Here is a 21,744-nt window from a genome sequence, read left to right as displayed (position 1 = left end):
AGGGAGTGGAGAGTGCATAGGGAGTGGAGAGTGCATAGGGAGTGGAGAGTGCAGAGTGCATAGGGAGTGGAGAGTGCATAGGGAGTGGAGAGTGCAGAGTGCATAGGGAGTGGAGAGTGCATAGGGAGTGGAGAGTGGAGAGTGCAGAGTGCATAGGGAGTGGAGAGTGCATAGAGAGTGGAGAGTGCATAGGGAGTGGAGAGTGCAGAGTACATAGGGAGTGGAGAGTGCATAGGGAGAGGAGAGTGCATAGGGAGTGGAGAGTGCATAGGGAGTGGAGAGTGCATAGGGAGTGGAGAGTGCATAGGGAGTGGAGAGTGCACAGGGAGTGGAGAGTGCATAGGGAGTGGAGAGTGCATAGGGAGTGGAGAGTGCATAGGGAGTGCAGCTCGAGGGAGTGGAGAGTGCATAGGGAGTGGAGAGTGGAGAGTGCATAGGGAGTGGAGAGTACATAGGGAGTGCAGAGTGGGGAGTGGAGAGTGCATAGGGAGTGCAGAGTGGGGAGTGGAGAGTACATAGGGAGTGGAGAGTGCATAGTGCACAGGGAGTGGAGAGTGCATAGTGCATAGGGAGTGGAGAGTGCATAGGGAGTGGAGAGTGCATAGGGAGTGGAGAGTGCATAGGGAGTGGAGAGTGCATAGGGAGTGGAGAGTGCATAGGGAGTGGAGAGTGGAGAGTGCATAGGGAGTGGAGAGTGCATAGGGAGTGGAGAGTGGAGAGTGCATAGGGAGTGGAGAGTGGAGAGTGCATAGGGAGTGGAGAGTGGAGAGTGCATAGGGAGCGGAGAGTGCATAGGGAGTGGAGAGTGCATAGGGAGTGGAGAGTGGAGAGTGCATAGGGAGTGCAGAGTGCATAGAGAGTGAAGAGTGGAGAGTACATAGGGAGTGCAGAGTGCATAGAGAGTGCAGAGTGGAGAGTGCATAGGGAGTGCAGAGTGCATAGAGAGTGCAGAGTGGAGAGTGCATAGGGAGTGCAGAGTGCATGGAGAGTGCATAGGGAGTGGAGAGTCCAGAGTGCATAGGGAGTGGAGAGTTAGGGAGTGGAGAGTGCATAGGGAGTGGAGAGTGCATAGGGAGTGGAGAGTGCATAGGGAGTGGAGAGTGCATAGGGAGTGCAGAGTGCATAGAGAGTGGAGAGTGCATAGGGAGTGGAGAGTGCATAGGGAGTGGAGAGTGGAGAGTGCATAGGGAGTGCAGAGTGCATAGAGAGTGCAGAGTGGAGAGTGCATAGGGAGTGCAGAGTGCATGGAGAGTGCAGAGTGGAGAGTGCATAGGGAGTGGAGAGTGCAGAGTGCATAGGGAGTGGAGAGTACATAGGGAGTGGAGAGTGCATAGGGAGTGGAGAGTGCATAGGGAGTGGAGAGTGCAGAGTGCATAGGGAGTGGAAAGTGCAGAGTGCATAGGGAGTGGAGAGTGCAGAGTGCATAGGGAGTGGAGAGTGCATAGGGAGTGGAGAGTGCATAGGGAGTGGAGAGTGCATAGGGAGTGGAGAGTGCAGAGTACATAGGGAGTGGGGAGTGCATAGGGAGAGGAGAGTGCATAGGGAGTGGAGAGTGCATAGGGAGTGGAGAGTGCATAGGGAGTGGAGAGTGCATAGGGAGTGGAGAGTGCACAGGGAGTGGAGAGTGCATAGGGAGTGGAGAGTGCATAGGGAGTGGAGAGTGCATAGGGAGTGCAGCTCGAGGGAGTGGAGAGTGCATAGGGAGTGGAGAGTGGAGAGTGCATAGGGAGTGGAGAGTACATAGGGAGTGCAGAGTGGGGAGTGGAGAGTGCATAGGGAGTGGAGAGTGCATAGGGAGTGGAGAGTGCATAGTGCATAGGGAGTGGAGAGTGCATAGTGCATAGGGAGTGGAGAGTGCATAGGGAGTGGAGAGTGCATAGGGAGTGGAGAGTGCATAGGGAGTGGAGAGTGGAGAGTGCATAGGGAGTGGAGAGTGCATAGGGAGTGGAGAGTGGAGAGTGCATAGGGAGTGGGGAGTGGAGAGTGGAGAGTGCATAGGGAGTGGAGAGTGCATAGGGAGCGGAGAGTGCATAGGGAGTGGAGAGTGCATAGGGAGTGGAGAGTGGAGAGTGCATAGGGAGTGCAGAGTGCATAGAGAGTGAAGAGTGGAGAGTACATAGGGAGTGCAGAGTGCGTGGAGAGTGCATAGGGAGTGCAGAGTGCATAGAGAGTGCAGAGTGGAGAGTGCATAGGGAGTGCAGAGTGCATGGAGAGTGCATAGGGAGTGGAGAGTGCAGAGTGCATAGGGAGTGGAGAGTGCATAGGGAGTGGAGAGTGCATAGGGAGTGGAGAGTGCATAGGGAGTGGAGAGTGCATAGGGAGTGGGGAGTGCATAGGGAGTGCAGAGTGCATAGAGAGTGGAGAGTGCATAGGGAGTGGAGAGTGCATAGGGAGTGGAGAGTGGAGAGTGCATAGGGAGTGCAGAGTGCATAGAGAGTGAAGAGTGGAGAGTACATAGGGAGTGCAGAGTGCATAGAGAGTGCAGAGTGGAGAGTGCATAGGGAGTGCAGAGTGCATGGAGAGTGCAGAGTGGAGAGTGCATAGGGAGTGGAGAGTGCAGAGTGCATAGGGAGTGGAGAGTACATAGGGAGTGGAGAGTGCATAGGGAGTGGAGAGTGCATAGGGAGTGGAGAGTGCAGAGTGCATAGGGAGTGGAAAGTGCAGAGTGCATAGGGAGTGGAGAGTGCAGAGTGCATAGGGAGTGGAGAGTGCATAGGGAGTGGAGAGTGCATAGGGAGTGGAGAGTGCATAGGGAGTTGTTAGACGGAGACCTGGAGGGTCGGCCGAGCACAGTGATCGCACAGACAGGTAACTTCCCCCCCACAGATGGACACCACACACAGATCAGGGTAACACCTTTTATAGGCACTTCGGGTAGTAGAGTGGTACGATACAAGGCGATCAGGACCCGATGATCCTCTCAATTCTAGTCTCTAGTAAGGGAAGGGGGTAGCGGGACAGTCTTGGTACCTACGGGTACTGAGGTGTAACGGTGATAGCTCACAATCCTCGAGCTCGGTGTTCGGATGGGTCGGACCGCGGCAGCGCCGGCAGGTCCCGAAGAGGTCGTAGGTGGCAACGGGCCGCGGCAGCGCCAGCAGGTCCCAACGAGGATGAAGGTTACAACGGGCCGCGGCAGCGCCAGCAGGTCCCACGAGAAGGCAGGGTGCAACGGGCCGCGGCAGCGCCAGCAGGTCCCACGAGGATGGAGGTTACTACGGGCCGCGGCAGCGCCAGCAGGTCCCAACGAGGACGAAGGTTGCAGAGGGCCGCGGCAGCGCCAGCAGGTCCCACGAGGATGAAGGTTGCAGAGGGCCGCGGCAGCGCCAGCAGGCAGGACAATAGTTCACAAGGCAGGGCTGTGGCAGCGCCAACAGTCCGTCAAGGATGAGTTCTTCTCGGTGTCTCTCGACTCCAGGATACAACTGCCTTCCTGTCCTGGGGCTGCCTCAGTTATAGGTCTGGCGCCCTTTGATGTCCGGACCCTCGCTCTTGGAGGTCGGGAGGTCTGGGATGAGGGAGTCCAGACACCCAGCAGGGGGGTGGAGCCAGCGCCCGAGGAGGCTGGGGGTGCTCGGCACCTGGCGGGGGAGAGCCATCGACACTTCGTACTCCCATTGACCTGCCAAGTGGTCCGTTCACCTCCTGGGTGGAGGGTGGTGCCGGGATGTCGGGGCCTGGCCAGGCCCAGGGTTGGGGTCGGGCTGAGGCCGCGCGGCCGCGTGGTGCCGTGTCCAAGATGGCGGCTGGGCCGGGCAATGGTGCTGACGGTGGCCCGGGCCCTGTCCTGCGGGGAGGGAGCGAGCCCTTCATGTGGCCTGTCCAACATGCGTCCCCCCCAGCTGAAGGCGGGGAGAGTCACCCATCTTCTTGGGGACTTTCCTCGTCGAGGCGGAAAAAGCGGGACAGGCCGTCCGCGTTGGCGTGGTCTTGGCCAGGGCGATGTTCCACAGTGAAGTCCATCCCCTGCAGGGAGATGGACCATCGCAATAGTTTGGGGTTCTCCCCCCGCATCTGCATGAGCCATTGCAGGGGCCGATGGTCCGTCTGTACCCGGAAATGGGTTCCGAAGAGGTACGGCCGGAGCTTCTTGAGGGCCCATACCACAGCGAAGGCCTCTCGCTCAATGGTGCTCCAGCGCTGTTCTCGGGGCAGTAGGCGTCTGCTGATGAAGGCCACTGGTTGGTCCACCCCTTCGGTGTTCAGTTGGGAGAGGACGGCCCCAATACCATGGTCGGAGGCATCGGTCTGCACGATGAACTCGCGGCTGTAGTCGGGGGCCTGGAGTACAGGAGCGGTGCACATGGCGGCCTTCAGCGTCTCGAAGGCTGCTTGACAGTCGGGCGTCCAGTTGACTCTCTTTGGGCTGTTCTTGGACGTGAGTTCCGTGAGGGGCCCCACAATGCTGCCATAGTCCCTCACAAACCGCCGGTAGTATCCGGTGAGCCCCAGGAAGGCTCGGACCTCTGTTTGTGTCTCGGGGGGTTGCCAGGACTGGATGGCAGCTACCTTGAGTTGGAGGGGAGCCACCAGACCGCTCCCCACTTGGTGTCCGAGGTAGGTTACGGACCCCTGGCCGATTTGGCACTTGCTGGCCTTTATGGTGAGGCCGGCCTGTTGGAGGGCCTGCAGGACCTCTCGGAGGTGGTGGAGGTGGTCTGCCCAGTGGCGGCTGTATACCGCGATGTCGTCCAGGTAGGCGGCGCTGAATTCTTCGAGGCCCGCCAATACCTGGTTCACCAGTCTTTGAAAGGTGGCTGGAGCGTTCTTCATGCCGAAGGGCATCACTCTGAAGTGGTAGTGTCCGTCCGGGGTGGAGAAAGCGGAACGTTCTTGGGCCCTGGGGGTGAGGCCGATCTGCCAGTAGCCCGCTGTCAGGTCAAAGATGCTTAGGTAGCGGGCTGCCCCCATGCGGTCGACCAGTTCATCTGCGCGGGGGATAGGGTGAGCGTCGGTTCGGGTGACCGCGTTCAGCCCCCGATAGTCGATGCAGAATCGGAGCTCAGGTGTGGTGCCCGGTGCCGCGGCCTTGGGGACCAGGACGACCGGGCTGGCCCAGGGACTGTCCGAAGGCTCGATGACCCCGAGGGCGAGCATCTTGGAGACTTCTTCTTGGATGCATGTACGTACCCGATCCGGTACTCGGTACGCCCGGTGTCGGACAGGAGGACTGTCCCCCGTGTCCACGTCGTGCAGGCACCAGGAGGTGACTCCGGGTGCGAGGGAGAACAGGTTTGCGAACGGCAGCAGGAGGGCCCGGCAATCTTGACGCTGCTCTGGGGTCAGGGCCTCGGAGAGTCGGACCCCGTCCACCGAGCCATCCCTTTCCCGAGTCCTCAGTAGGTCAGGGAGGGGCTCGGAGTCTCCTTCCGTACCACTGTCGGTAGCCATCAGCAGGCTGAGTTCTGAGCGCATGAAGTGTGGTTTGAGCCTGTTGGCGTGGAGGACCCGGAGGGGGTTCCGGGGGGACTCCAGGTCGATGAGATAGGTGACGGGACTCCTGCGCTCGATCACCTTGAAGGGCCCCGTCCATTTGTCTTGCAAGGCACACGGTTCGATGGGGGACATCACCCATACCTGCTGACCCGGTTCAAACTCGATGGAGGAGGCATGTTGGTCGTACCACTTCTTCATGTCCTCTTGACTGGCCTCTAGATTGGCTTTAGCGATTTCCCTGAATTTCCGGGTCTGATTGCGGAGGGTCAGGAGGTATTTGTAGACGTCCGGGGGGGTCTTTAGGGGGGCCATCTCCCATTCCTCCTTCACTAGGCTGAGAGGCCCGCGAACGGGGTGTCCGTACAGGAGTTCGAAGGGGCTGAAGCCGAGGGACTTCTGGGGGACTTCTCGGTAGGCGAAGAGGAGGCACGGTAGTAGCACGTCCCACTGGCGGCGTAGGGGTTCTTCCAGCCCCATGATCATCCCCTTGAGGGTGCGGTTGAACCGCTCGACTAGTCCGTTCCCCTGGGGGTGATAGGGGGTGGTGAAGCGGTAAGTGACTCCGCACTGCTGCCAGAGGGATTTCATATACTTTGAAATAAAGTTCGTACCCCTGTCGCTGACGACTTCCCGGGGGAAGCCCACTCGAGAGAAGATCCCCATCAAGGCTCGACCCACTACTGGGGCTGTTATAGTACGAAGGGGGACCGCCTCAGGATAGCGGGTAGCGTGGTCCACCAGGACCAGGATGAAGCGATGCCCCTGTGCTGTTCGGGGGTCCAGGGGCCCCACAATGTCTATTCCCACCCTTTCGAACGGGGTGGTCACCACGGGGAATGGTTGTAGGGGGGCCTTGAGTTTGCGGCCGCTCTTCCCGCTGGCCTGGCAGGTCGGGCAGGACCGGCAATGGTTGGATACGTCATTTCTCATTTTGGGCCAAAAAAAGTGAGTCACCAGGCGGTGGTAGGTCTTGTCTTGGCCCAGGTGCCCGGCCAGGGGGACATCATGGGCTAGGTTCAACAGGAAGTCTCTGAAGTGGAGGGGCACCACCAGCACTCGCCCGGCCCCCAGTTCTGCGATTTGCTGTTCGCTGTACAAGAGGTCATTGTCCCAATAAACCCAGTGGGCCCCGGTGGTGTCTCCTTGGCTCTGGGCGAGCGCTTGCTGTCGCAATCCCTCGAGGGAGGGGCAGGTCTTTTGCTCCTGCCGGAATTGTTCCTGGGTGGGCCCCCCTTCTTGGCGCCACTGAGCCAGGTCGGGAAGCTCGGGGGGCTGTGTGGACCCCTCTGGGGTGGGGTCCGGGTGGTCGGTCTGGAGGAAGTCTTCTTCTGGAGTGATCGAGGGCGGAGGTGCTGCCCATTCTGGTTCTTCTGGTCTAGGGATGGTGCGGGTGGCCATGGACCGGGTGGTTACGCACGCCCAGTCCGGGAGACCCAACATCCCCAGATGCTCTCTTCTTTCCACAGCGGCCCACGGGGAGCTCTCGAGATCGTTCCCCAGGAGGCAGTCTACGGGGGCATCGTCACGGACAGTTACTTTCAGCATGCCGGACACTCCTCCCCATTCGAAGGGGACGCAGGCCATCCGACACAAGCTCTCCGAGTTATCTGCCGATCGGACGGGGCAAAGTACGTTTGGTAGGATTTGTTCGGGGGTCACCAGGTGACAGCGGACGGCCGTCACACTAGCCCCGGTGTCACGCAGGGCCTCGGCCTTGCGCCCATTGATGCTCACCCATTGGCTGTACTTCCGAGTGTTGGCGGGCAGGGGAGTCCGCGGGACCATGTCTCTTCCTCCTAGGCATGCCAGGGTCATGGCGGCGGGTTCCCACTCGAACTGCTCCGACTCATAGGTCTCCGTGTCTTCGGAGACTTGTTCTTCTCCCAGGGCGGCGGCCGCCATTTGGCGGGGCCCGGGGGCCTGGTTCTTCGGGCAGGTCGGGTCACTGGCATAGTGGCCGACTTGCTGGCATCGATGACACGTCACGTTAGCTCGGAACCCCGGGCGCATCGGGGGGTTTCCCCGGCCTGCTGGGGCCGGGGTGGCGTTAGTGGGTGCGGTCGGGGCGGCGTCTCTGCCCCGGCCCGGGCCTCCTCCTCCTCCTCGGGGACGATGGTGACCTTGGTTGGTTCTGTTCTGCTCATTCGGCCCACTCCGGGCCACTCGGGTGCTCTCCCACCGGTCAGCCTCGGTGGCGAGCTGCCGGGGTTCAGTCAATTTACTGTCGAGGAGGTGCTGCCTGAGCTCGACAAAGCAGTTGTTGGAGAGGTGCTCCCACACAATGAGATTGAAGAGTTGTTCGTAAGTGGTTACGTTGTTACCCTTGATCCATCCCTCGAAGGCTCGGCTGAAATAGTTCACGTATTCCAACCACGTCGTACCCGGGATCCGGGTGCAGTTGCGGAACCTCTGGCGGTACATTTCGGGTGTAAGTCCATATCGATTGAGGAGGGCGGCCTTCATGTGGTCATAGGACGTCATTTGATGGTCCGGAAGCTGCAGCAGGGCATCACGACCCTCGTTGACGAATCTCCCCCATAGACCGGCTCCCCAGTCACTTCGAGCGACCCGGTGGGCGGTCATGGCAATCTCATAGGCCTTGAACCACTGCTGTATGTCGTCGTTCCGGTGATATTCTCGGACCACATCCTTGGGGATGTGGACCTTCTGCTCGGTAGGACCCGGGGAGTGCGGTTGCTCGGGCACCCCTAGGTTTTTGTTCAGTTTGCGTATTTCTATCTCCGCTAGTTTGCACTCGTGCTCGTATGCCAGTCTTTTTTCTTCGAGGTCTCTCTGTCTCTGTTTTTCCTCTCGCTCTTCTCTGAGCCGTAAGTGTTCTAAGTTTATTTTTTGTTCCGCCAGTTTCAATTCTCCGTCTAATCTGAGTCGTGCCAAGTCTAACTCGTGTAATCTATTTTTTTCCCGCTCTTGGATCTCTTCATGGGAGGGGCCTGTTCTCCGTTCCTCCGTCCGGGTGGTGTTGACTTCTGGGGCTGCGGGGTCCCGGGGGGTTGCGGTATTTGTCTCTGTCCAGGCCTCTAGGGCGTTTTTGAAGTCTTCTTTTGTGCTTAGCCCGGTGGTAGCAATGCCTAAGTCCATGCAAAATTGTTTGAGCTCTCGGTGGTTGTATTCTTCCAGCTTTTCCATCTGGAACTTCTCCGCCGATCCGCTCTCTTTGGTCGTCATTGTGGTTTTAGTCGTAGGGTGAGTTACTGTCTGTACGGTACGCGTTGGTTCGGATCGCGCCGCTAGCCACCAATGTTAGACGGGGACCTGGAGGGTCGGCCGAGCACAGTGATCGCACAGACAGGTAACTTCCCCCCCACAGATGGACACCACACACAGATCAGGGTAACACCTTTTATAGGCACTTCGGGTAGTAGAGTGGTACGATACAAGGCGATCAGGACCCGATGATCCTCTCAATTCTAGTCTCTAGTAAGGGAAGGGGGTAGCGGGACAGTCTTGGTACCTACGGGTACTGAGGTGTAACGGTGATAGCTCACAATCCTCGAGCTCGGTGTTCGGATGGGTCGGACCGCGGCAGCGCCGGCAGGTCCCGAAGAGGTCGTAGGTGGCAACGGGCCGCGGCAGCGCCAGCAGGTCCCAACGAGGATGAAGGTTACAACGGGCCGCGGCAGCGCCAGCAGGTCCCACGAGAAGGCAGGGTGCAACGGGCCGCGGCAGCGCCAGCAGGTCCCACGAGGATGGAGGTTACTACGGGCCGCGGCAGCGCCAGCAGGTCCCAACGAGGACGAAGGTTGCAGAGGGCCGCGGCAGCGCCAGCAGGTCCCACGAGGATGAAGGTTGCAGAGGGCCGCGGCAGCGCCAGCAGGCAGGACAATAGTTCACAAGGCAGGGCTGTGGCAGCGCCAACAGTCCGTCAAGGATGAGTTCTTCTCGGTGTCTCTCGACTCCAGGATACAACTGCCTTCCTGTCCTGGGGCTGCCTCAGTTATAGGTCTGGCGCCCTTTGATGTCCGGACCCTCGCTCTTGGAGGTCGGGAGGTCTGGGATGAGGGAGTCCAGACACCCAGCAGGGGGGTGGAGCCAGCGCCCGAGGAGGCTGGGGGTGCTCGGCACCTGGCGGGGGAGAGCCATCGACACTTCGTACTCCCATTGACCTGCCAAGTGGTCCGTTCACCTCCTGGGTGGAGGGTGGTGCCGGGATTTTGGGGCCTGGCCAGGCCCAGGGTTGGGGTCGGGCTGAGGCCGCGCGGCCGCGTGGTGCCGTGTCCAAGATGGCGGCTGGGCCGGGCAATGGTGCTGACGGTGGCCCGGGCCCTGTCCTGCGGGGAGGGAGCGAGCCCTTCATGTGGCCTGTCCAACAGGAGTGGAGAGTGCATAGGGAGTGGAGAGTGGATAGGGAGTGCATAGGGAGTGGAGAGTGCATAGGGAGTGGAGAGTGCATAGGGAGTGGAGAGTGCATAGGGAGTGGAGAGTGCATAGGGAGTGGAGAGTGCATAGGGAGTGGAGAGTGCATAGGGAGTGGAGAGTGGAGAGTGCATAGGGAGTGGAGAGTGGAGAGTGCATAGGGAGTGGAGAGTGCATAGGGAGTGGAGAGTGCATAGGGAGTGGAGAGTGGAGAGTGCATAGGGAGTGGAGAGTGGAGAGTGCATAGGGAGTGGAGAGTGCATAGGGAGTGGAGAGTGCATAGGGAGTGGAGAGTGCATAGGGAGTGGAGAGTGCATAGGGAGTGGAGAGTGCATAGGGAGTGCAGAGTGGAGAGTGCATAGGGAGTGGAGAGTGCATAGGGAGTGCAGAGTGGAGAGTGCATAGGGAGTGCAGAGTGGAGAGTGCATAGGGAGTGGAGAGTGCATAGGGAGTGGAGAGTGCATAGGGAGTGGAGAGTGCATAGGGAGTGGAGAGTGCATAGGGAGTGGAGAGTGGAGAGTGCATAGGGAGTGGAGAGTGGAGAGTGCATAGGGAGTGGAGAGTGGAGAGTGCATAGGGAGTGGAGAGTGGAGAGTGCATAGGGAGTGGAGAGTGCATAGGGAGTGGAGAGTGCATAGGGAGTGGAGAGTGCATAGGGAGTGGAGAGTGCATAGGGAGTGGAGAGTGCATAGGGAGTGGAGAGTGCATAGGGAGTGCAGAGTGGAGAGTGCATAGGGAGTGGAGAGTGCATAGGGAGTGCAGAGTGGAGAGTGCATAGGGAGTGGAGAGTGCATAGGGAGTGGAGAGTGGATAGGGAGTGGAGAGTGCATAGGGAGTGGAGAGTGCATAGGGAGTGGAGAGTGCATAGGGAGTGGAGAGTGCATAGGGAGTGGAGAGTGCATAGGGAGTGGAGAGTGCATAGGGAGTGCAGAGTGGAGAGTGCATAGGGAGTGGAGAGTGCATAGGGAGTGGAGAGTGCATAGGGAGTGGAGAGTGCATAGGGAGTTGAGAGTGGATAGGGAGTGGATAGGGAGTGGAGAGTGGATAGGGAGTGGAGAGTGGATAGGGAGTGGAGAGTGGATAGGGAGTGGAGAGTGGATAGGGAGTGGAGAGTGCATAGGGAGTGGAGAGTGCATAGGGAGTGGAGAGTGCATAGGGAGTGGAGAGTGCATAGGGAGTGGAGAGTGCATAGGGAGTGGAGAGTGGAGAGTGCATAGGGAGTGGAGAGTGGAGAGTGCATAGGGAGTGGAGAGTGGAGAGTGCATAGGGAGTGGAGAGTGCATAGGGAGTGGAGAGTGGAGAGTGCATAGGGAGTGGAGAGTGGAGAGTGCATAGGGAGTGGAGAGTGCATAGGGAGTGGAGAGTGGAGAGTGCATAGGGAGTGGAGAGTGGAGAGTGCATAGGGAGTGGAGAGGGGAGAGTGCATAGGGAGTGGAGAGTGGAGAGTGCATAGGGAGTGGAGAGTGGAGAGTGCATAGGGAGTGGAGAGTGCATAGGGAGTGGAGAGTTCATAGGGAGTGGAGAGTGCATAGGGAGTGGAGAGTGCATAGGGAGTGGAGAGTGCATAGGGAGTGCAGAGTGGAGAGTGCATAGGGAGTGGAGAGTGCATAGGGAGTGCAGAGTGGAGAGTGCATAGGGAGTGGAGAGTGCATAGGGAGTGGAGAGTGCATAGGGAGTGGAGAGTGCATAGGGAGTGGATAGTGCATAGGGAGTTGAGAGTGGATAGGGAGTGGAGAGTGGATAGGGAGTGGAGAGTGGATAGGGAGTGGAGAGTGGATAGGGAGTGGAGAGTGCATAGGGAGTGGAGAGTGCATAGGGAGTGGAGAGTGCATAGGGAGTGGAGAGTGCATAGGGAGTGGAGAGTGCATAGGGAGTGGAGAGTGGAGAGTGCATAGGGAGTGGAGAGTGGAGAGTGGAGAGTGCATAGGGAGTGGAGAGTGGAGAGTGCATAGGGAGTGGAGAGTGGAGAGTGCATAGGGAGTGGAGAGTGGAGAGTGCATAGGGAGTGGAGAGTGCATAGGGAGTGGAGAGTGCATAGGGAGTGGAGAGTGCATAGGGAGTGCAGAGTGGAGAGTGCATAGGGAGTGGAGAGTGGAGAGTGCATAGGGAGTGCAGAGTGCATAGGGAGTGCAGAGTGGAGAGTGCATAGGGAGTAGAGAGTGCATAGGGAGTGCAGAGTGGAGAGTGCATAGGGAGTGCAGAGTGGAGAGTGCGTAGGGAGTGCAGAGTGGAGAGTGCATATGGAGTGCAGAGTGGATAGGGAGTGGAGAGTGGAGAGTGCATAGGGAGTGGAGAGTGCATAGGGAGTGGAGAGTGCATAGGGAGTGGAGAGTGCATAGGGAGTGGAGAGTGCATAGGGAGTGCAGAGTGGAGAGTGCATAGGGAGTGCAGAGTGGATAGGGAGTGGAGAGTGCATAGGGAGTGGAGAGTGCGTAGGGAGTGGAGAGTGCATAGGGAGTGGAGAGTGCATAGGGAGTGGAGAGTGCATAGGGAGTGGATAGTGCATACGGAGTGGAGAGTGGAGAGTGCATAGGGAGTGGAGAGTGCATAGGGAATGGAGAGTGCATCCCCTCTACTTCTCTTCTATGGACACTTGTACTTCTTCTACTTCTCCACCAGCACAGTGTGTGTTTCCATTCGACCGTGGCACTGGAGACTGAAGCACATCCTTCTTAGGGTGAAAACCGTCTTGCTGGTCATTATGGACACTCTTTCCAGTTCTGTACTTTTATGTGATCACACTATGCATTATGGGGGGGTGTAGTGTTGCTTTGATTCCATTAGAACACAGCTGAAAACAATGATTTGTAGATAAAAACTCTAGTCCCACTAAATCTTGGAAGTGCTTATTCACACACACACATGCATGCACGCACATATGCAAACACACTCTCTCTCCCTCAACAGGTGCACTACCTCCTCACAAGCACGGACACATGTTTGTAAAACAGGTTCTTTAACCCACCATGCCATCCCATAATGCAGTTCGGTTGGCTAGCACACCGTGGCTGACTGAAGATGCGCACTAGGATGGCGCCGGCACTTGACAGCCAGGCACAGAGAGGCGCGTGATTGACAATGGGCGACAAGACGAGCGTGACTGAGAGCAGACGCCAACTGAAATGTCCAACCCTTAAAAAGGAAAGATTTAATGACGGTATTTTTTGTGGAACTGGTGGCGAGCTTCCTGTTTCAAGATGAGTGAGTGGACCATGTCCAAAAAGACTGACACTCCAGTAGGGTAGTGTAGTGCTTTCAGCAAGCGTTGCCTTAATGTGCCACCCCAGCACGATTTAACCCCCTCAGCTGTCAATTGGGCATCTGTCACGTGACACCTGCAGACCAGACTCTGAATTTCTTCAGTGAAATCCAGTAGGGTACAATAGGTCTTACATTTGCAAGAGATTAAGCTGTTGGCAATGTAAATGACAATGCCATTTATTTATCTGTTTTCAAAACCAACACATAAATAAAAATATTGTCATTTACAATGCCAATAGCTCTAACTTTGGCAAAGGCGAAACCGTTGCATTGTAAATGCTTGTTAATATTTACATGAGCCCCCTTGCTGAGATTGTCCGCCCCTTCGGGATAAAAATAGTCACCTACGCGGATGACACCCAGCTAGTGGGGGCCCTAAACCAACTTCACACCGGACCCAACAATCTCAGGGATTGTTTAGAAGCAGTGCAGTCATGGATGACATCATCATGTCTCAAACTAAATGGAGACAAGACCGAGCTGATGCTCCTAGGTAACTCCCCCAATCTCACTATGGACCCCCTCTGGCCTTCATGTCTTGGACCCCCCCCTCATACCCAAGGACACAATTAAGAGCCTCGGCATCTGGCTGGATACATTTTTCAATTTTAACCCCCATCTTTCCAAACTTTCAGCCATCTGCTTTGGTATACTCAGGCTTATCTGGAAAATCCTTCCCCCACTACCCTTTAAGGCCAGACAGATCATGATACAGGGTCTCATTCTGTCTCGTTTGGACTTCGGGAATGCCCTCTATCTAGGGGCCCCCCAGTCCACCTTAAACAAGCTCCAGGTCATCCAGAACTGTGCAGCATGAACCCTCCTCCAGATCCCTCGCCGCCTCCCTGTCGAGACCAAACTTAAGAAACTTCATTGGCTCCTGGTCAGGGAAAGAATTGTATTTAAGGGCCTGTACATCGCTCACCGAGCTTTCTGGAAAACGGGTGCCACCATCAATCATTCTTTGATCACCCCCTACCACCCCAACAGACGGCTTAGATCAGCTTCCTCCTTCCTTGTCACAGTACCCAGGATCAAGAGAGCCAGGTGTGGGGGCCGTTCGTTCTCCCACAACTCGGCCAAACTCTGGAACTCTCTTCCCCTCCAGCTGCGTTCAGAGCCCAAAAAGTTAAAAACCCTGCTGTTCAACAAATCAGATTAGGTCTCTACTACTCTCCATACTCGTTTGTCTGCAGCGCTAGGACGCCTCAGGGTAGCTATAGCGCTATACAAATGTTCTTTTCATTTCATTTCATTTCAATTGTTTCTGGGCTTCCTATGTCTGCAGGTTTGCAGACAAAGTGACGATAAACTGCTACCAAAACCATGATGGAGGGTTCTGAGCTGTCAGCTGGCATGCAGAGGGATAGAAACATATAAAGAAAAGAGTTAAATAGAGGAAAACGCAGCAAGAGGAATAATTAGAAAACAATGAGTGAGTATGACAGAGTAAGATATGAATGAAAAAGTAAGGATGAGAGAAAAAAGATGGGTAGATACAATGGGAAAAAAGAATGAAAGGAGAAAGAAAGGGTGACAGGGAGGAAGGAAAGGTGAAGTGAAAAATGGAAGAAAGGTAGGATGAAAGTGCGAATGAATGACTCGATGGGAGAGGATTGACTGGTGAAAGTGTGAATGGATGGGTGGGTGTATTGCAGAACAGAGACAAGAGAAGGAATGAAGTGTTAAAAGATTGATGGATACATGGAAACATTGATGGGTGGATGGTTGAAAAGATGGATGGGTGGGTGTCTGTAAAGCTGAAAGTATGGGCATTTGGATGGATGAATAGATGGAAGGATAAATGGCTGGATAGAAGGAAGGAGAGTGAAAAGAACTCTTCTTCGGAAGCTTGTTTTTGCCTGCTATGCGCTCAGTTTCAAGTGGGGGTATTTACATTTTCTGGCTACTCCCTTGCATATAGGCCACTTCCGACACTGACGTACTGCACCACCCGGGGTGGAAGAGCAAATTCCACAAGGGGGACAATAAAGTGAAACCAACCTTGAAAGAGGATGCAGATAAATACATTTATCACAATGTTTTAATGAAAAAAGAATACTGATTTACTGAGAACAAGTTTCAATATGGACTTCGATCCTCACTCCTTCAAATCCAGTCGACCCCCCTTATCCGCGTTTTCCCTACATTATTTCGATAGGGTCAGTAATCGCAAAGTAAGACATACATATTGCACTTTTTTCCCGCTATACATTTTGGCAAGTGATACCTGGAAGGATTTCTAAGGGGAAGAAATTCAATATTTCGAGTTTTCCTGCTCAGAACAGGGTAAAACAGCACACTACATCCTACAATACGTGACATCAATCATTACAGGCGATCGATCGAACAGACAGTCGAGAATAGACAGCTGCCTTTACGATGCCTATGGAAAATTGCAGGTGCTAAAAACTGCGGCTGCACTAATGTGTCCATTCGGATAATGCATGGGCTAGCCTTTAGGACTGCCTGCAAGTGCCCACCGTGCCAAAAGATATGTTCGAAGTCTGATCGATTTTCGTTCCCAGCCAGCACATTTTAACATATGGATCAATACGTTGCTCGACGCCGAGGTCAACTTTTTATTACTTATTTGCAGCTGCACTGTTGTATTGATCATATTTTGAAAGATTTTAATTTAGCATGAAACAATATTGAATACCTGAGTTAACTGGAAGTGTGGGGTGGTAGTCACGTGATCACAGGTACATAAGCATCAGGCTCGGAATGCATTTTTATAATTTGTTTGTATTTTATAAACGTGCCATTTTGCTAGCCATTCTTTAAAAAAAAATTAAATACTTTTGGATTTCTTTTATCATTTATCTTTCTCCAAGCCCGGAAGTAAGTCTAAGTATAATTTTGTATCGATTTCTTACTGACAGGGGCAGGCATGGCAATTTTTTTTCATCTTACTGATTAATGCACGCTCCCACTTCTCATGGGCCACCAGCATTTGTGGCTTGTTTGAGTTTAGCATGTTCGTAGGCCAGAGCACAAGTCCTTAACCCCTCCCCTGCTGGTGACGGAACCACTCCGTCATCAGCTGCGGTCGCGCTGTGCTGATGAGGGAGCGGTTCCGTCACGGCCTGCTCGGCACGCCTGCGCAGGCGGATTCCACGCCTGTGCTGAGAGTTCCATTGAGCGGGCGGGGCCGCGACGGAACCGTTCCGTCATGAGCACAGCACAACCGCGGCTGGTGACGGAGCGGTTCCATCAGTAGCATGCGGCCGCCGCGCGGCCGCCCCGCCCCCTTAGCACTGCGGCGAAATAGCCGCCGCAGTGAAGGGGTTAAAAAACAAGTGGGGAACTAACCAGCTGCGGCTCCTCCGCTAAGGCGGCCAAACAGACTTGCGCACTTCACAGCTTGGTGGAGAACATGCATAGGCTCCCACTACCTGTCTGAGCACCGACCCCGGTCTCTTAGACCAATCACAATGCTGCTGCCATGCGGATGACAGCAGCGTCGTGATTGGTTTAGGGGAGTCTGGGGGGCTTTGTTGGCGGCAGCCAGCAGGTAAGTGAAATTGTATTTTCTTTTTTTTTTTAACCCCTACCGAACCACCACTACTGCCCCATAGCAGCCACTACTGGGACTAACCAAGTTAGACAGTATGCAAGTGATGTCATGGCACATGACATCATGGCGTGTGACATCAGACGTGACATATGGTGCGGCATCACAACACATGACCTCACAGGAAGTGACGTTAAAAGAAGTGACATCAGATCCTAATACCTCAGATATATGTTTAGCAGTTGTATCACGAGTAAATTTGAGTGCATTATGAGATTTAACACGTGAGATTTTGCGTTGAGGTTGTGCCAAAAAAGTGATGCAACCCCAACACAAAATCTGGGACTCAACTTATACATTAAGTTTAAAACTTTTTAAACTCTGCCACTAAGAAATTGGCAACAAGGTGAAATGTGGCATTAAATCTGTTCTGTTTAACTGGTTGCAAAGTCTGCATTTTAAAATATCTAATGGGGTTAAGGCACCTGCTGCAGAGATCTTTGCATGCCCAGTAAATGTCAGGAAATAAGAATAATGGTAAAATAACTGGAAATTAACAAATTTGCTGGAGAGATCTGTGTTTTGTCCAGCCCAAGTTTGGAATCAAAGTAATATAAAGGGTTAATGAGTACCCTGCAAAGCACATTATGTAACAGGCAGATAACATATTTTTCATTTTACATAGCTTGGTAAGTTAGTTACTGCTTTTAACACAAAGATCCTTTTGTTACTTGCAGTTCATAAATAGTAATTTCTACTATTATATAACACGCTGAGTTATGAAGGGCATGTGACTTCCTCACTTTGTAACCATCACTGTTTTACATAACACATTATGGAGATCCATTTACACACAAACGTTTTATTGTCAATGTTTAATATTTATGGATGACTTAGGACACTCTGACACCCTGCATTGGAATGAGTAGCACTATAAAAGAAATAAAACAAAATAGATGTTATTTGTGTAAAAACTAGGACAAACGAACTCATTTGACATTAACACTTTTGACATTCCTACAGTGTATGCATATCTCTGATATACCGGGACTGAACAAAGTCAAAAGCATGCTTCTCTGATGTACTTGTGAATTCATAAGCTGTATGCCTTTGTTTCCTCTAATTTGTATTTAGGTGTGAGGCTCCAGATAGGTCCTAGCCAGTATACTCCAACAAAAGCAGTCCTGATGGCCCCATAACATCGCGCTCCGCCACTTCTGAAATGCAGGCCTGCACCGTATTTACAAGGACACGGTGCAGCCCTGCATTTCCCCCTATGTTTGCGCTAATTTAACCGCCTATCGCCAACACAGACACCCTTGCACCATGGTGCAATGGTGCCAGCATTGCAGGGGAAGATTGTTTATGTGCAGAAAGGTGTCCCTTCCTGCACATAAACAATCTGAAATGGGGTTTTGTAACTTCCATGTATGCTGGTTAATGCAGCACACATAGAAGTTGCAAAACGTCATTTTCAGGTCAAGCCTAGATTCCGCGCGCGTACGCTGCTCTGCCGGGCATGCTGTATTGCTGTATGTACTTGAAGCCACGCCCACTCTTCACCCATATTTGTCAGTGGATTATGTCATTGTCCTTCGTAAATGCTGGCTTCTGATTGGTTAATAGGCTTGTTAGCCCCTCCTTAGTTCGGCCTAGTCTTCATTGGACTGGCCCTTTTACTTCATTTGTTACGCGTATGCTTTAATTAGAGCCTGGGAGCACTATTTTCCTAATTGGCTTTCTTCTGCCTGCTGTTGCAGGCAGGACACCCGCACTGTCTCTCTCGCAACGCTTTTTTTTAAACATTTAAGCAGCACAGTTGCCTCAGATGGAATAATGGCAGATGTGCTTTTCTTTTGTTCATTGTTTTTATTGCTGACAGCAGGCCACGCCCACTTTCACAATAGCGTGCACTCCGCGCTAAATATGTAAAGTGGTGGCCGCTCTTTTGTTTTCTTGTGCGCAGCTCGCCAAAAGTAACTTTACAAAGATTACTTTCATACTTCATGAAGCGCAGCATACCGCGCTTTCACTTTCTTTGTTTCGAATGCGCTGTATGCCTTCCAGCACTGCTGCGTCCCCGGACTCACATGACACCCCCTGACCCTGCCCCCACATCTCAGCAACAGAAGCCAGAAGCAGCTGTGCCAAGGCCAGGTATGATGCCTGGTGCTTTATTTCAAGTCGTATGAAGGTGCTTTATTTCAAGTCGTATGAAGGTGCTTTATTTCAAGTCGAATGGGGTTGTAAACCCGAAATAAACTTTATTGGTTGATAGTTGAGTTAGAACGAGACATGCTCAGGCTCACCGTTGAAAATCAATAAAAAAAACTTTATTTTTAGGAAGCAGAAAGAAGACAGCTGTATTTAAACACAACACTTTTTCATTTTTAACAGCTCCGTGAGTGTTTCTCCTGAGACAGGTGAGATGTGGTGGGCTGGGGTAACCTTGGATTGGGGTGAGAGGAGGGTTGGTCTCCACCAATCAGGGAGTGCCTGGTCTGCTTCTGCCAGTCTGAGCCCCTGTGCAGTGCTCTGTGCCCGCTCACTGTCCTGCAGGCAGCTCTCGGGTCTTAGCCCCTGCTCCCTCCACCCCTCCTCATACAACAGGTATCTTTGGCCAGCTCCTGGGGATAAGATGAGTCTCTTGGTGTGTATTCCCCTTCTCCTGGCTGCCTTACCATCCCGTGCCTCTCCCAGTCTGAGACCCTCCCTGCTCATTGCAGGTTTGGGTACAAATTCAGCTTGAAGGGGTCACACCTGAGCCTGTCCAACGGAGATGTGCCCTTCTGGGACCACTATGGTGGTAAGAGGCTATGGGGGCATGTGTGAGGGTATTCTTGTGCAGAGTCTCTTAGGGGTCTTTAATCACGTTGTTGGTCCTCTCCTGGGGCAATAATTTCAAATATCAGCCTTTTTCAATGACGTAAAGTTCACATTTGAGTGTCAGTTCACGCCATTATGTTAACTTGATAGTTCATCGCCGGGGCATTAATATCACGCTAACTGGCCCTCCCTTATACTACTGTTAAGTGACTTTCCCACGTCACAGTCTTGCACAGGGACATTCTTCTCCAGTAGGACTCCCATTCTGCTCCATTAACCCATTCACTGCGGCGGCTATTCCGCCGCAGCGCTAAGGGGCGGGGGGCCGCGCAGCACTCCGGCGCTTATGACGGAACCGCGCCATCACGCCCCTAGGGCGGGCTGTGCTTGTGACCGAGCGGTTCTGTCATGGCCCCGCCCGCTCAATAGAAAGCCCCGCGCAGGTGTGGAATCAGCGCCGCGCAGGCGTGGCGAGCGGGCCATGACGGAACCGCTCCGTCACCAGGACAGCCTACCCGAGGGACGTGACGAAGCGGTTCCGTCATAAGCGTGGGAGGGGTTAATATCATGGGCAGTCTCATTCGGAGCCCTTCTTGTGTCCACAAGTCCGCTACTCTCTTGGGGCAATTGCGACCCTTCAGTATCGTGAACCAGACAGTGGCATGGCACCAAGTTAAGTGAGGAGCAGAAACTGCCCTGGTGGTTTATGGTCGCTGATTCCATTATTCGCCCAGGGCTTTAAGAGGACAGGGTCTTTTCCGAACCCGGTAGTAATTATTAATGGACATCAAAACGGTTCCTATCAGGCCCTATGTTCATATCCTTAACCTTACAGAAAATTACACTGATAAATTTCTGAAAAACTAATGTAAAGAAATGTTCATGTAACCCATGTCGGCAATAACATTTCGGGATATATTTCAGATGTTTAACACTATTAATAAGGCATGGTTCCAGGATGTTGTATCTCTGTCATTCTAGTTACGCATATTACTCTTGTTTAGTGCATACTTTGAACTAGGTCGCCTTAAGGTGTTTATACTAAGCCAGGATTGCTCTGGAGTGAGGCGCCAGTATCTTTCTCACTGTGCCTGCTAGTGGGCCAAAGATGTGTTCAGAATACAGGGCCTTCCAATCATTGGCCTTTCTGCTGAACACACAGAGAAAAGATGGGGTATCCGTTTGCAGTGTTACTCTGTGCAAACATGTGTGAAGAGGTACATACATGTCAAAATATTGACAAGAAAATGCAGGGCTTACAGATGAGTATGTGCTATAGGCATATTTGGGGGATGGTGAAGTGAAAGAGATGCAAGGTATCTCATTCAGGAGGGAGTGAAAAAAGGGTGCTCGAGAGCCGGGTTCTCCAAAGTCAGTAATGGAGGGCTGGATCCATGCCAGATTTTTTAAGATAACTTCATTTATTAGGTCGAGCCTGCGCATGCACTGAGCTGCGAGGCATTCTGCATTCAGGTAGAGACTTGAAGCTCCACCCACTCTATGTCCATATTTTTCATTGGCTGGCTTGTGTTATTGTCCACTGTAAACTGTGGCTGTGCATTGGTCGATAGGCTTAATAGTACCTCCTTAATACCGCCTTGTCTCATTTTGTAACCTCCTATGGCGACACCCCCTGTTACGTGTGTTGTTACTCGGTAGGCTTTAATTACAGCCTCCAAGCATTATTTTCACAAATAGCTTTGTCCTGCCTGCTGTTGCAGGCAGGATACGTTTCCCCCTGATTCTTTTTAAAAACAATTATAGCACCGGCGCTGGCATTTGCAATGCAGTAGGTCTTGCATTTGTGAGTTTGATTGGCATTGTAAAGGACAATGGCTTATATTTATCTGTTTTAAAACCAGGATTTAAATAAAAGGTATTGTCATTAAGAATGCCAATAACTGAAACTCTTGTTAATGCGAGACCTACTGAATTGCAAATGCTTGTTTTTTTTATGATTGTTTATGTGCAGGAAGGCCTTCCAGCACATAAACAATAAATGGCATTTTGCTGTTTCGATGTTTGCTGCACAAAGCAACACACATGGAAACAGCAAAAAACGAGGAGAAATTAAACATTTGTCTTCATTGCACCAGGTTAAGACAGGTTTTCCCTGCGCTTAATTTTGTCGCTGCCCCATATTTACGCCACTCTTGTAAATATGGGCCAGCGTCAAAATCAATGGGTGTTGCGGTGGAACGCCCACTGCACACCCATTGCCCGCCCCTTTCTTGCTTAGTATAGCATGAAAGGGTGCCTTATTTACAAGGCAGCGTTAAGCCACATCATGTGGCTTAACGCTGCCTTGTAAATAAGGCGAAGCCCCTATC

The sequence above is a fragment of the Lissotriton helveticus genome, chromosome 4_1, assembly GCF_964261635.1.
Source record: "Lissotriton helveticus chromosome 4_1, aLisHel1.1, whole genome shotgun sequence".
NCBI lineage: Eukaryota > Metazoa > Chordata > Amphibia > Caudata > Salamandridae > Lissotriton > Lissotriton helveticus.
Note: the sequence above shows the minus strand (reverse complement) of the source record.